The sequence below is a fragment of the Neolamprologus brichardi genome, chromosome 15 (genome assembly GCF_056152115.1).
Source record: "Neolamprologus brichardi isolate AB-2024 chromosome 15, ASM5615211v1, whole genome shotgun sequence".
Lineage (NCBI taxonomy): Eukaryota > Metazoa > Chordata > Actinopteri > Cichliformes > Cichlidae > Neolamprologus > Neolamprologus brichardi.
The window spans coordinates 12,208,782-12,225,320 of record NC_142118.1 but is presented as its reverse complement, the minus strand read 5'-3'; the positions used below and the strand labels follow the sequence as shown (position 1 = coordinate 12,225,320).

General features: G+C 38.6%; 1 long non-coding RNA gene across 1 annotated transcript in view; it reads right to left on the bottom strand.

Annotated features, from left to right (window-relative positions):
* Positions 1-16,539, bottom strand: part of LOC148098421 (uncharacterized) — a 71,663-nt gene that overhangs the window by 52,244 nt on the left and 2,880 nt on the right. The gene's annotated exons all lie outside the window — the stretch shown is intronic.

The window sequence follows — 16,539 nt, the reverse complement described above, 5'->3', positions numbered from 1 at the left end:
ATCTCATCCATAAAACTATGGGGTTATTGGGGAACCTTTAAAGGGAGGCTTGGGCTTCTGAGTTGATTAATTCCAATCAGTTAAACTGACAATCTCTTACAAGAAGACTTGAATGCACTTAGGAAATAAGATCCAATTATCACGATAGCATTACCATAGGCAGGGCATCTAAATGTTCTGTTGCCTCATTTTTCCAGAGAGGAATGCAGTGACTTGTGCAGCAATACGATGCATAATAGATTAAACATTTCCAAGTCATTAAAGACACTTATTTGTAACTTCAACCTTTGCATTCATCCCACAACTGCTACTGTAATGAGGCGATCTGCCCGTCACTGGAAAGCTGAAAAAAACTCCCCGTCAGTAAAGCACACCACTGTTAACTGAAATTGCTAAACGTGTAAACACAAATGCGTCACATCAATTCAGTTAAACATTAATATTATAACTTTCCACTTGTCATATAGTCAGTCTGGAGAATTTCGCAATCTAAGAGGAAGTTAATATTCTATGATTATAGTTAAAAATTCACACATTAGATTGTTGAGGTTGATTTTTCAGTGTCTTTAAATGTAGCTTAGTAATTCTCCATCAATGTGTTTCCGTAATTCTTTGACATTTAGCATTAAGATCGTCTTTAGGAACTTCTATTTAAGATATATGCAGAAATGTGGAACGTTTTAGGGTATTCAGCATCTAAAGTTTAGTCATTGTGGAGCTTCACAACAAGAATCTACTGTGCTGCAGAGCGTCATTAAAAATGATCACATTGTACACTCACCAGACACTGTATTACGTGGCATAGATTCAACAAGGTGCCAAAATGATTCCTCTGAGATTTCTGTCCATGTTGAAATGATAGCAACACACAGCTGCTGCAGATGTGTCAGCTGCACATCCATGATTTAAATCTCTTATCCCACCACATCCCGAAGACGCCTTATGGGATCGAGAGCTGGTGACTGTGGAGATCATTTGAGTACAGTGAACTCATTGTGATGATCTAGAAACCAGCTTGAGATGATTTGTGCTATGGTTTGTTATTATGCTGGAAGGGATGGACATAGTCAGCAAAAATACTTAGGCAGTCTGTGGTGTTTAAACAACTATGGTACTGAGGGGCCCAATGTGTGCCAAGAAAACACCCACTACATATCACCTGATGAATGCTCGTGTAGGTAAGGAAATTCCAGAAAGCTGATTTTGTTCATCTGGACTCATCTGGACTTTTACACTCAGCCATGTGACTTCTTCAGTCTCAGCTGACTGCAGGTTTTCCCAGCCTGATAAACAGTACATCTGCATAATGATCGAAAATTGTACTAGAGACTAACAATGGGCTGTTAGGTCAGTTTCATGATTGTTAATATGCATATATAACCACTGAACAATCATCATAATGCAAATATACTGGTTATGCTACATCCAGATGAACTTAAAATATAAAAGATTTAAAAAAAACACTGCAATAGCACACAAAACACAACGGAAATAGGATAAACAAAACACAAATGGGAAAGAACAGATTTCCAAAAGCACAAGGGAAGTGTTTCTGGGGAGACAATAACCCGATCGACCACTTGCAGGAACCAAAATATGCTAAGAATTGCATTGGGAGGCACTTAAAAGAAGTGGAGGATCTATCGGGTTTGTGAGGAAAGAAAAGATGAGCTGTAACCGTGTTAGCCTAACTCTTAGCCTAAAAATCTGTCATCGGTATTATATGAATCATGATAAAACAGGCCTACCATGTTTTGGGTTCCTGCAACTGGTCCGTCGGGTTATTGTCCCCCCAGAAACACTTCCCTTGTGTTTTTTTTCCTATTTCTGTTTTCGTTTTTCCTATTTCCGTTGTGTTTCGTGTGCTTTTGCAGCATTTTTCTTATTGCTGGTGTTTTCTCAAGTTGCAGTCCGTTTGGCCTCTCAGGGCCACCGTACATTTGAGCCAATATTCAGATCAGATATAATACTACAACAGACAAACTTCAAATGTTTCAGTATAAATAGGCAGGCTATATCTTCACAGCACCTGAACAAAGAGTCTTCTTCTAAATTGTCTTCTGCTCTTTGTCAGGTATAAAAAAAAACAAAAATATTTTATAAATCCTACGTTGTCCTGCCGTATACAGTATGGTCCATTCATAACCGCACTGTTTGTCATTGTTACCTAACCTACATGCATCAGGTACTTTATCTCTGCCGGTGCGGTCGTGTCATTTGTTCTCAAATACACAAAAGAACCTCAAACAAAGTCCTTTCACCCTGAGATACTTCAAATGTTCTTTCATAAAGAAGAGGCATTTCATAACAAATAAAAGAACTGAAAAAGAAAACTTCTAAGGCTCACTGTTAATTACAAAATAGTCAAAGATATGTTATGACTGAGGGAGCAGGCTCGCCACAACTACAAATACCAAAGTCACATTTCAGCAGCCACCTGACTGACTACTTGTCTGGCGTGGCTGCAGTCACACCAGTCTGTGTGAGGTCAGTGAGGTTACTGAATTATTGAAAACGCCTCTGAACCTTTCTGTTTGCTTTTTCTGTCTATTTTAAGGCAAAAAAAACAGTATTCATTTACATGATTTTGTGCTTTTGAACCGACCAGCTATTAAGAATAGCTTTAGTTTTTTACATGCGGGTATGAGGGCATACTAAATATTACACAGCAATTTTCACTTTGGATTTTGTTGGGCGAGGTGACAATAGTGCATTCCTAAGCTCTATGCACACGTCATTTTCTACGTAGCTTCTGCCGGTTGTTTCGTTGGCTGGTTTCATTTTTAAGTCAGAGGTAAAAAACTTTATCTCATTGTTTGTCCAACATCTTGATCTCCACCTACAGGGTGTTTGTTTGTCTCTGCCTTGTTCCATATCAATGGGCGCACATTCGGTAAATGTCATCTTTGTTTTAATGTAAGAAATTAACCTGAACACGCTGTACACTAACAGTAATCAGCACATGATGATTCATCGGAGAAATGTTAGTCATAAGAACGGGCCATGGTTGTGGGTGTGCAAGTGTTTGTGTTTTACATTATGTATCACTAATGTCCTCTTATCTCCAGACTGTAAACCGATGAGGGCGATAGCATGCTGTGTGTGCAGGTCTTTTCATATGGGTTTGCATTTGCTTGTTTGCATCCAGATTAAGTGGCATTGTGTCTCACAGGTGAGGCTTTTAAACAAATGTGTGGTTAAATTGCTCTCAGTGTCACCTGTGATGGAGGTGGTTTGTTCCTTATAATCCTTCTGAAAGTCAAAAACACACAGATGATGCTTTAAGGCATTAGTCATAGCATAAAAAGAAACGATCTGGTCTTTTCTGTGTTTAACGCCCTCCTCAACAAGCATTTTCCTATGTGTTCCTATGTGTTTCCAGGTCCTGTCGTGTGGCCTTTTTTCCTGTGGTCCCCATTTTATCTCGTGGGCTCGACCTAGCACTGAATCTTCACTGCTTTGAAATCAGTCTGCACAGCTGAAACCCATCCATAATCAAGCACTGTCCTGGTAAATCCTGGTTTCTCTTGCATGCCAACGTTGTATTTGCTAGGGTAATCATATTTGTACAAGGCCAGCTAAAGCAGCCATCACCAGGCCAACTCTGTATCTCCCAACAAGCAAGTAAAAGTAAAATAAAATTTAAAGATTACAATTACAGTATGCCAGCCAAAATTACGAAAGCCATGATTGTTTATTGTGTTAACTGTATCATTAGCAGGAAATGTATATATCTGTTCATACAGCATTAATTACAAATGATTTCAAAATATTTTATTGTATTAAATTTGTCATTTATTTCATTTTTAATGCCATTTTAATAGCTAATATCCATTAATATAGCTTGATAGCAAGTACTACATAGGATAAATTGTCATCCTTATTAATTCAATAGAACAATTTAACAATGCCAGGCATTTAAACGCTGAACATTTTTAAGGGTGATTCAGAGGTCTGGAATATAGCTTACCACGCCAGGCTGTTAAACAATGCTGTTGATGTCAGTGTTTTGAAAGCCCCAAGTGTGAATCATAGTTTTGTCTATTGTGACAGCTCCTACACCACATAAGGCGACCTGCTATCACCTGACAAAAGAAGAAATCAAGGTACGGCAGAGGGTAGGTGCTAGTCAAGTAACTGGAAGCTTGCCTTTGAAATGCTGATGCCACTCATTCCTTTCAAGTATGCATGCAGTTTTACAAAGAAAACAGAATTAGCTGACAGCTTATGGTAGATAAGGCATCTTCCTTTTTGAAAGGTGATAAGCAACAGCCGCAGAGCAGAAATGCTCTTCTAGTTCATTAAAACACAAATTCATCACATTAGAAAAAAAAAAAAAATTCACCCCCTCCCCCATTGATTTTGCCTCTACATTAGTCTAAACTCTGTTCTCCAATCCAATCTGTTCTTTGATCACTGGATGGACAGTTTTTCACCCCGCCTTTGGGTTTAGTCATTCATAATGAGTTTGACCAACCACACTGTCACATGTGGTCGGGCAGCACATAATACAGCAAATGTTTGGACCATAACCAAAAGCTTAAGCATTAATAACTTTGTAATTTAAAAAAAAAAAAAAGCAACGCAGAGACAAGGAGTCACCGTGGCTTCTGGCTTCCAGTGCGGTTATTCATAATGACAGGTTAGGCCTGACAAGAGGATAAAACAAACAGAATACAGAGTTATAGATGACACAGAGTATCAGTGTACTCACGCACATCTATCTATTTATTTATCTATTCTGCACACAAGTGGAGACACATGATATCATGCGCACACACTGACTGGCTAATGAGGAGTGAGTCATCATGTGGTGTGGGGTTCAAAGTGTAAACAAGATGAAGATGTGATGGATCTGCTGAGATATGGCCATTAGTGGGCCTCTCACCCCCCAGCACTGACATTGCCCCAGTGATGGATGTGGTGGCTTTGTCTTAATCTTGATAGCTCGCTCCTCGGCTGATCTCTATGCGTTATCTGAACTGGTGCTTCACACACACCAACACAAACACGTGCGAGTACACATGCTAATTGCTGCTGGCCACACGAGGATAGATCCATGACACCGTGGGTAGGTGGGTGGGGAGACCTGAGAAGTGAGCAGCCGTAAATGATACTTATGTGTGAGTGTGTGTGTGCGTGCATGTCAGTGTCCATGCGCGGGCTAAGTGCTGCAGAGGAATGATGTCATCTCTGTAATGGCACACTGGCACAGAGCGGTTGAGCTTTGTCCCGCAGCACCTCCATTCACAGACTGTGATCAGCGTCATCAAGGCAGATTATAGCTCGCACTCACAGCCTGTGGTGGGACGACAGAGCTCTTCACACTGAACAGCCCTTTTGTAATTACAGATTCACACACGCAAACAAAACGAGCGTGTACCAGCAGACAAAAGAAAATAAAACAATCATTATTACAGTCTGACAAATAGTGCCCGACAAATCAGTTTAACAAAAGCAATCGCAGCTTTTTGAGTCTCTTTCTTTTGCTCTAGGATTCACACCACGTGTATCTATATGGCAAAATCAAAAGTGCAATCATCAGAGGATGTGATGCACATAAGAGATGAGGTGCAATGAAATGACAAAGTCATACCAGCGGATGAGAAGCGATAAAATTCATAGTGTCATAAAGGGGCACATGAGCCTTGTCTCCTCTGTCTGCCCTCACATCATCCCAGCCACAGACACTTTTTGACTACCCCGAAGAGCAAAATAAAACCTGCAGCACAAATTCCGTGCAAGAAATGTCTCTTTTTCAACATCGGATCTGTTTTGTTTTTACTGTTTTTAATTAAATATTGGGTTTGAATTATTTTCCAATTAATTACATTTTATATAACAAGCCAAATTCGTTTTTTGGAGATGTGATTGTACAGTCATGTAAAAAATATAGACACTATTTCATTTCTGAGGTTTAATGTATCAGGAAAAAAGAATCATCAATCATCAGCAGCAATAACTTAAAATAATCACATACAGCATGACTTTAACACTCTCACTTCTTTGCATCACTTCAGTTCACTTAGGTTTACAGGTGTTTGTTCATGAACAGCTCTTTTAAGGTCCCATCACAGCAGTTCACTTATGTTGAATTCTGGACTTTGACTGGGCCAGTATTAAACCTTTTCTTTTTCAGCCATTCTGTTGTAGATTTACTGCAGTTCTTGTGATCTTTACCCTGTTGCATGAGCCAGTTTTGGCAAAGCTTTAGCTGTCAGACAGATGGCCTCACATTTGAATACTTTGTTATGCAGAGGAGTTCATGGTCAACTCAATGACTGCAAGGTGCCAACGTCCTGTGGTTGCAAAACAAGCCCAAATCATAACCCTTCCCCTACCGTGCTTGAGAATTGGAATGAAATGTTTGTGATGATATACTATATTTAGTTTTATCTCCACTTTGCACTCACCTGTCCAACCAATATTTTGTGTTATATCTTGTGTATTCACATGCAACTTTGCAAACCTAAGCCATGTTGCCATGTTCATTTTAATGAGGAAAAGGTTTCTCCTGGCAACCCTTCGGAACAAGCTATGCTTTCTCAGTCTTCTGAATGTACTGTCATGAACTTTAACATTTAATATGCTAACTGAGGCCTGTAGAGTCTGAGATGTAGCTCTTGCACAATCTGAACTTGGGGTGAATTTGGAAATGGCCTCATAACCCTCTGATTGATCACTGACGATATCTTTCCACCTCGACTTTGTGCTAACACATACCCGAATGCAAACTCCCAAACTTCTTTCATAGAGGTGCTCACACATACTGACGATCAGTTAATCAAGTGCATTAGTCTTTCTCATGCTTCAGCACTTTAGCCTAATTCTTGTTAAATAAATAATGGCATGGCGTCATATATCATGTGTTGTTGTGAATCTGATGTTCTGTTCACCTAATTTTAGAACCTGTTAAGCACCAGATAATTTTTTATTTTGTCCTGATGCATAAAACCTGAAATTTACATAATTGTGCTTTAATAAGAACGATGATTGTTTTCTTATGTTTGTTTGCAGCACTGCTGTGTACTGATCTTTACATCAGGTGTGAACATTTCTCTGAAGGCTATAAAATCAGCTGAAGGACTTTAAGTTAAGATGCATAAAGCAGATGATGTTGGGCTTCTTAGAATAGTTGAGTATGAATAAATAAGCATGTTTATTACAGGAAGTGTAAAAATATGTCCAATAAGGAAACTGTACCAAATGACTAGCCTGTGACTATCGAAGTATAGATCGGCTCTATTGATTCGCCTGTCCTTATCCAAATCCGGCCACAGACCTCGGAACGTGTCCCTCCTTTCTCTCTCCTTTTACTGCCTCCAGCAAACATAAGCTTAAAAGGATAAATGAAACTTTTTTTTCATTCAAATATTTAACCTATAAATCTATTTGACCTATGTGACGAGTCAGAGCCGTTATATAATGTTGGGGGGGGACGGGACATATACTTCACTAAAGAGATACTTTAGTGTATAATGTCAGAACAAATAGACTCCAAAAGGAATTAAAGATAATTTAAGCAGCAAGCAACACATATCTGGACGTTTTCTCAGGTTAAATCTGCCACAGTTGTGTGGGGAAAATAAGTTACTGTAAGAGAATCCAAACATATTAGCCTCTGTTACATCTATAGAGAACTTTCACCTTTCAAAGCTTTACTTTAATAAATGAAGCAACCACGTAGGTGTTTCACTTCATTTTCAATTTGGCATCCAATATGCATCAAAGTTACATTTTCATTTTTTATAATACAAATCACCACTTCATGTTTTCCATCTCTCCGCTACAAGAAAGAACCTGACACCTGAGAATGAATGGTGAGCATGAGCCTCTCCAGTTATTTCACTCCACAGAATTTTTTTCTTTTTTTTTTTAGTACAAATGAGAAAAGAAAATAGCTGAAAATAAATCATCATGTGAAGCTTGGAGGATGAAAAAAATTAGCTAAAAGCTTCAAAAAAAAATTGCAGTAAAGGGTGATGGATGTTTCCACTCGTTCTTGTTATCTACCTCAGTGAAGCATTGCCATGGATCCTGAATGATTTTGTTCTTTCTATCTCCGTCATTGATGGGACTAAACTGGATAACCTCACGCACCGGGAGGATTGGAGTGGACTGTTAGAAGAAAGGAAATCATTGTGTTGATTGATGCTTTTCATTTTGTCACATTGATCTGTTTTGGACTTGAGCAAGTGATGTAATCTGGGTGATACATGACGAACCTTCAGTTTTATTAGAGTGTCTGTCTAATTTATTCATGAACACCGACAAATTCAAAATCAGAGAAAACCTTTTGCATATTACACAATAAACTCCCCAGGTGTGTCTTTATTTCACTAACAAAGATTTCTCTTCACGTCATTCATTCTCTCACTTCTTTCTTCTATCATTTCAGTATTTTTTCTCTTTTTCTTTTTCTGCTGTCAGGAACGCTTTGCTTCCACACAGAGAAAGAGCAAGGCTGATGCTGGGTTGGATGCAGGGAGGGAGATGAGGTGGAATAATCAGGAAACAGAAAAGCTGCCTGTCCGGCCCTCATCTCCTCCTGTCAGCCCAGAAGATATAGAGTTCATCTCTTCCTCACGCACAGACACACACAAGCACACACGTCTAGCCTGTTTTCCTCATATGAGGGGCCATCATGCTCATCTTGTGCTCATTCCTGTTGCATAAGCCCACTAACCCTATTTCCCATCCCCCGCCTGCCTTTGGTTTGAGAGTATTACCTCCCATTCTAACATGAGGCTGCATGTGACTGCTTTATATGTGTGTGCAGTGGGTCATATGATACAACATACTAGCATAGTGCTCAACAATTCTTCATTAAAGGTCACTTTGTGAAATAATTACATTTAATCATGTTAAGGGTTTATGCATCACACTCTATATGTGGCCGTGTCTTGCATCATCCTCCACTGACCCACATGAACCTCACAGATTGTGTGTTCATTACTCCAGATTAATAACTAGACTATGATAGTTTAGTCTGTGCCTGCGTGTGGATGTGATTAGTCGCGTCCTTTATTGGCAAACCTTTGTTGAATAATATGTCACAGTCGCTGTAAACCATACAAATGTCCCTGGCTCAAAAACCAAACAGGTTGATCTGTCTTCGGTGCTTTTATTAGCTGTTCAAAATGAGCTGTTTCAGTGCCTGTAGCTTTAAATCCAGTCCTTGAGCTGAACAGTACACTCAGTTAATGTCACGGCATCTGAATGTGTGAGGTTTGAATGAGACATTTTGTCACTTCTAACCGAGCAGTACCTCCGGTGTTGAAAAATTAAGTTAAAAAAAACTGCAGTTCTTGGAGCCTACCCCAGCTATTATAGGTTACCTGGACAAGTTATCTGCCTATAGCAGGAACAGCTATTTAACCCAAAATGCATGTCATTGAGCTGTGGAGAACCTGGAGGAGAGAGAATGTAAATCCCAAACAGAACCAGGAGTTTCTTGCTGCTAATCATCACATCAGTACACAACGTTAGTTACACAGGAAAGTAAAAGCCATGTGCAGTTAATTAACTGGTCATCAGCACATGTAAGCACCTCTATAAAAGCAGGGTTTTTAATAGTTTGCTGGTCTAGAGCATTCAGGTGATTGTTAACAAGGAAGAAAGACATCAGCAGTGATCTTAGATAAGCATCTGCAGCTGGCCATCAATCTGGAAAAGGTTATATGGTCATTTCCAAACAACCTAAAGTTTATCAATTCCTAGTCTTCCCTATTGTGGACGTCCAGCAAATTAATTCCAAGGTCAGACCGTGCAACGCCCAAGAGCTACCATTCGGTTGCTACAGGCCTCAGTTAGTTAGCATGTTTAGCATGGTTGGCTTTTCACCAAAATAGTTGTTGTAAGTTAACAACAGTTAAAGTGTATACTGTAAACAAATGCTCACAAATCTCAAAATCTCAGTGTAGTGAAACAACATAGGCAAGAAGAGTGGGCCAAAATTCATCCACAATGACAGAGTATCATACAGAAAACCATGACTTCAATTGCTGCTGAAGGTGGTTCCACAAACTACCAAACCATGGGGTGCAGTCAGGTTTGACACACTAATTCTGCATTTTGGCTTTGTTTTTGTTAAATAATCAAATACTGGATTCTGTGTAATGTTTTAGATCATTTTAGATGCTGCTGTGGACCAGAGAAGTTTTACATTTATCCTGATATGTAAAACTTTAGAAATAAACAAGGTTGTACTTTCTTCTTATCGTGACTGTATCGCTCTTATTATACACTTTTTTGGTTATTGTTTTTTGGTTTAGTACTCTGATATCATCACCATTATCACCTAATGTCTAGTTGTAAAACCTTAAATTGATATTACTATATTTACATGTGTGTTTAGTATGAATATAGAGAAAAAAACGGGTTTTTCTTCGTCAAAATATTATGAGCCTGCAATGTATTCGATGGTACCTCGACAGCAACAGCAAGGTTTTCCCTTTGAAACAGATCAAGCCGTCACATAGTCTAAACCAAGCTTGAAATCAAGCTTCTATCAATTGTAGAGTACAAGACTAACTATAAAAGTTACACTGAAATAAAAAGAAAAAATCTCACAAAACTCGTCTGTAACCAAACAAGATTATTTCACAGCAGTTTTGTGCACTCGTTCTGAAAAATCAATGTCATGCTGTACCATAACAATGATTAATATGGGGGTGAATCAGGTCAGTGTAGAGCCTCACCCACCCCCATCCAGCACAGAAATGTCAACCCACAATGTCAAGGGCAGTCTGTTTCACACGTCTGTATATCTTCTTTGACCTAAATGGAGGGTAGGAAAGACAGAAACACAGCCAGAGAGATAAAAGTATTGTTTTCTGTCCATGTGCACAGGCGTGTATGAGTGTGAATAAATTTGGTCTTGCGTTAGTGTGTGTGCATGTGTGTGCTGGTGTGAATTATGGCCAGCACTCAACATTAAAACCACCAGGGAAAGCGTATATTGCTTCATTACTCCCCGTCTCCATTTTTCCCTGCCTTTGTGCACCCAGTTTCCTTAGTACGTTAAGTAATGGTTTTGATGGTGTGCTGGCCAGTGAGACAAAGAGAAGCTAATCTACCGTAAAGAATGAGCTTATTGAGAGGTGAAGTCAGCATCCACTGTGACATACTTCTCACCCCGAAGGTTCCTGTTAGTCATTAAGAGAAATTAGACTTTAATACAAATCTACACAAACACATATAAAACAGATGCTGCCTGGTTTTCATCAGCGTGTGGAAAAATTGGGGATGCTTTGAAAACTGAACCTTAATTGACTTCATTCTAAATTCATCCTACATCTCAAAAAAATGTCCATCTTATGTCCATTTGTATTTTTGTCCTCATCATATGTATGGCAGCATGCACATGTGTTTGTGTGCCCACGTCCCTCTGTTTAATCTTGTGTGACTGTACAGTTCCCAGACTCTTCTCACCTGCGTAACATGTGTGTTTATAAGTTTGCGTGCAGGCTGTGCAGGGGTGGGAGGGGGGGGGGGGGTTCCATGTACAGTAAAACTCATGGCTTTGGACTCTAACTTGCATAACCACCATTGCATGAGAGCCTGCACATGCACATCTGTGCTTTGTTTATGTGTGTATTAAATGAATGCTGTTAAACATTGACTTTAATTAAGATATGCTTGCAACTCATTTTTCTCATTTTTAGGCAGCAGGGGAATCATGGAGGCAGAAGGAAGGAGGGTTTTACTGTAATACTAGAAGAAAGCCAGCTACGATGGTGTGGTTACTCACTAGCAGATGTATCACCCCCAGGAGGGACGGATGATCCTTATAATGGAGTAAAGAATCTGCGGGGGGGGGGGGGGGGGGGGTTGACATACGAGGAGCTTTTCTTGATATATTGTGTGGCAGTTAATATGTGAATGTTACTTTAGACCTCCATAAAATCTCCTGAAAAAATGACATGCAATTGGAAAAGCATGTCTTACTGGTGGGTTTCTTTTTCTTACTATTTTAGATTTTGTTTACTGTGTTTAGTAGATGTTTACTTTTAGTTTAAAAATGGGGTTTGGGGTCAACATGTGGTTTAGGAGGGAATGCTCAGGATGAGCAACTATATTTTTTCCAGTTTTATTTTCCACATCGGTCAGCCTTTTTGTGTCTATCTACAAGTGAAGCAGTAGTCAAAGGGGACGTTTTTCCACACTATAACCAAGAAAAGAAAAAAAAAGACAAACAATGTCAGTCACCCCTGTCTGTATGCAGCAATACACTTTCAAACATTCTTCTTTTTTGAATTTTGACTCATCATTGCCCGCAAAACACTAATGTACCTCTTAGGTCTAAAATTTTCCCAAAGCTTTTTACAAATCCAGTTGTAAAGAACAAACAAACTGTTACATCCTGTAACAGTTCCCTTTCTTATTTTGTAAGTACTGTATGTACTGTCCTTTCCAAATAGGGTTCTTATTTTCGTTCTAAATGAAAGAGGAACTGATATAAGTATAAAAATGTGGCACATTTGGGAAGATTCTTGAAAATCCAGATGAATCAAAGGCAAATGGCCAGGAATAAAAATTTAAGCTATACCCAGTAGATAAGCAAAGAATGAAATGTTCTAAACGCTTGTTTTATTTCTGCAGTGGTTCAAGTCCCATAATTACAAGATCTTCCATTGCTTTTCTTTAAATTAATAATCTGACCTAAATGAAGGTAGTTAGAGACTGAAATGTGGCTCTTGGGCTTTTTTGGGGAGGTGGGGGTTAAATCCTCTGAGCATTACACAGTCTGACCTTGGGAGAAAAATGACTGGACGTTCACTTCCATGAAAACAGTTTTTTACATTTCTGTACTTGAAAAGGTGTGAAACCTTTTTATGACAGCATATAAGGAAAATATTTAATGAAAGTAACAAAATACAGAAGTGACCAAAAGCATATGTTAATAATACACTTTAGATATTATAGGCTGCACACGATCAAGTGGTGGGCCAACAATTTTACATTATGCAACATACTGATGGTGCTTAATGAGTCATGAGTTGAATCATCACCAACTTGTAAATTCTGAACACATTTTATTTCTTTATCTGTGTAATTTTTACTTTTATTAGTTAACACAGCAAAACAAATTGTTCAGTTTTTCATGTATTTTGAATCTGTGGTTTTTGGAGAGCTGTAATGTAAATGTGTTGGTCTCTATAGGACGTAATAGTCAACACAAAAAGGTTCAGATATTTTTCGTAAAGTATGTCAGAGGTATATTTTTTTCTTTTTCAAAAAATTATTAATTTAACACAACACAGTGGGCTATATACTGAAGTTAAAGGTTTTAAAAACTTACTATGTGTCACAGTAGTAAAATGATATTCAATAAGGTTTTTTTTTTTAGCTACTAATAAGGTCCAGAGTCTCTAGGACTAGGAATATAAGCCGACAAAAAAAAGAGGATAACTAACACTTTGTTTCAATTTAAGGTATTCAAGCAACTTATAAGTCACAAGCACAAAAACAGCAGATCAGAAACTTATTTTGTATGATAGGAGTGGCAATGGAAATTTAAAAGCTGACACACCATTTCTTCTTTCCTTTACTCCTTATGAAAGAGCATAATTGCACCATCGGTTAGCAAAAAGCCTTTCAAGTGAAAAGGACAAGGTTAGTTATTGTAGTACACATACAAAAAGACACACAAACATAAATTCAAAGATGTGACCCTGGTGAGCACACCAAAGACTGAAAAAGGACAGAATCTGCTAAAGACCGGAGCAGGCATGGATGGCCTTCACCAGCCTCAGTGGTGCTTGTTGTGAAAAGCCTATTGTAAGTGCCAAACTGACATCCTGATGCTCACTTTTTAAACTGATTTTTTTTTAAAATTCTTCTTTTTAAAACCCTAATCACAAGAGACACAGCTAAAAAGAAAAAAAAAGAAGTCTGCCATGCTAGAATGAGTCAGTCACTGTGTGTGCATTTGAAAAATCTTCATGTGTGGTCAGATGGCCTTGTCAAAAAGCGCTGCGAGGACCGGTGCAGGGAAGGAACACGGTGAACCGCGGCGGCAGGTCAGCACTCAGCCGCATATCTATTCATAGAACAAGATATAAGCTTCATCAAGGTAGGGCAGAGCAGCCCGCATTTTGATTAGCATACTAAATGAGATGGATACGCCTCACTGGGATTTGTCAGGATGATGGTAATCTGAGGCGAAACAAAAACTAGTTCCTCTCGCCTTCAGATAACTCTACTCTTCAAAGGTAAACCTGCTCATATCAAGAGTTGGATGAGAAAATCAAAACCACTGGCTTATGTGTATGATAAATATGGATCTACATTCATGTGCATGCAGCACACAGCTTATCATGGCTTTGATACTTATTAAACAAATAAAAGAAAATGAGTGAAGTCTGGAAGAACCATTGCCATGCTAGTTTGCTATTAGCCTCATATTAACCTGACAGATTTTAGAGTGATAAATAGCCTATCATCTGATGCTAGTGGTGTGAAAGCTAGTAGGTGTGTTCACCATAAGACCATCTGTCCTCCAAAAATATCTTGAGCATTCAAAACATCAGTATCCGGGTGAGGCTTGTTTATGCAGAATACAAGAGCATGCGTGTGGGATATTTTATTTTCCATGCACACAAAAAGAGATGAGTGATAAGACAGCGGCTGTCTGCCCAGCATGTCTGCTTTATTTGAATTTCTGTGTACAAGTGTCCTAACAGGCAGCAGGGATGTTTGGCTCTCTGCCCACTTCAGCTTCAGATGGAAAGTGCAGAAAGTCACCTCAGCCTCATGCACAAAAGTGCTGCTCCATTGCTGCCTACAGTATATGCATCTAGACACAATTAAATGGCTACATATTTATTTAGAGTATGCTTTACTATAAAAAAATTAAAAAAGACTGATCAAGTAATATAAAATAAAATATTCCTTTCTTTATATTTCTTTAAAATGTGCAAAAAATACACCTTCTTGAAATAACCTGCTTTATCACAGATCTTATGACTGGACAAAATGATGAACCTTTAATCTTTTACTGGCAATGGTGCTCAAAAGTCAAGTATGTCAGAGCACAATTATTACGCCTGTCAGCAACAAAGAAGCTGCTGACTACGAACAAAACCTTAGAATAACTCACTGCTGATTTTTGTCATGATATTAATGGCAACCTGCTGCCTCATAAAAGCATTACTCAGATGGATACTTGATGGATACTGAAAAGCTGATTCAAAAGTTATAAGAAGGGCAGATATTAAAAAAGAAAGAATGGTGTAAGTTAGATAGTGAGCAATTCTGGCTGCTTGAGCTTGGGACAATAGACAGTATAAAAGCTGGACGTAGCCACCATGACGCCACTTAGTGGTTGATAAAGTCCGGTTTTGAACGGTTGAGCTAAGCGTTTTCACAGTAGCCATCATAGTGATATGAGGTGCAAGGCGTGTCTCTGGCTGTGTGCTCATTGGCTATTCATCAGTTTGTCATACGCATAACCTAGATAATAGTCCTTTTTTTACTCAAATACTGGACACAATTTATAAAATAAACTTAATGTTTCATTTAATGTGACCTGAAACTGCAGTTAACCCCATAAAGTTGCCATGAAAGTGTTTACTGAGGTCATTGCGCAAGGGAGCCAAAAGGCTACCACACAATCACAAGTCAACGACAAGTATCGCCTCCTGCTGGCCATTAAAAAGGATTCGGGTTTAAAGCACTTGTTCGTTGGCTTTACTTATCCAATGCAATGTCTCCAGTTCAACATAGAAGCAATGCAACTGAGGTAACTGCTGTTGGGAAGCAAGAATACCACAGTCACAGAGTGCTTATTTTTCTCTGAAACATTTAGGGTGGAAAACAAACCAAGGCAATCGGAACCTTACCTTTTTTTGGTTTATAAAAATGTTTTTATACCCAGAATATACAACATACAATTTACTTTTTTTATTTATAAGCATGTTTAAATAGATCTGGCACTGACCAAACTACAGCTAGAAGAAAATGAATAATACAACACGGATTTAAATGTCAAAGAATGAAAATAGGTTTTCAAGTAGGTTTTAAAAAAGTAGTGTGAGTGAGGTCATAATGTGAAAGGGATTTTACAATCACTAAATTTAAAATCTTTGATTCAAGGTGTTTAACAAAAGCTTTAGATATTAGAAGAAGCTTAATCAGGCCTACTTGTTCTTGAGTGTAACCAGTGGTTTGCACCTTGTTGTAAGCACTCTGTGTTTCCATTCATGAAGGAGGCTCTTGACTTTGACAGTAATATGCCTAAACTCTCCAAAGTGTTCTTGACTTGCTTAGATGTTGTTTTTGTTTTAAGTTGTCTTAACCACGGAAATAATTCTGTCATCATCCACTCTAGTTGTCTTATGGCCTTTTAATGTTGCTAATCTGGTTAGTGCATTTACTCCTTTAAAGAAGGTATCAGATTTTTGATCGCCTTCCTTAAACTAACATCTCGTTGGAACTCATACTAAAAGTCCCAGTGAACAGCTACTACATGCAAGTTCAACACTTCACATTGAATAACAACTGAACAGGCCTCACCTGGCTATAAAATTGCTTGAG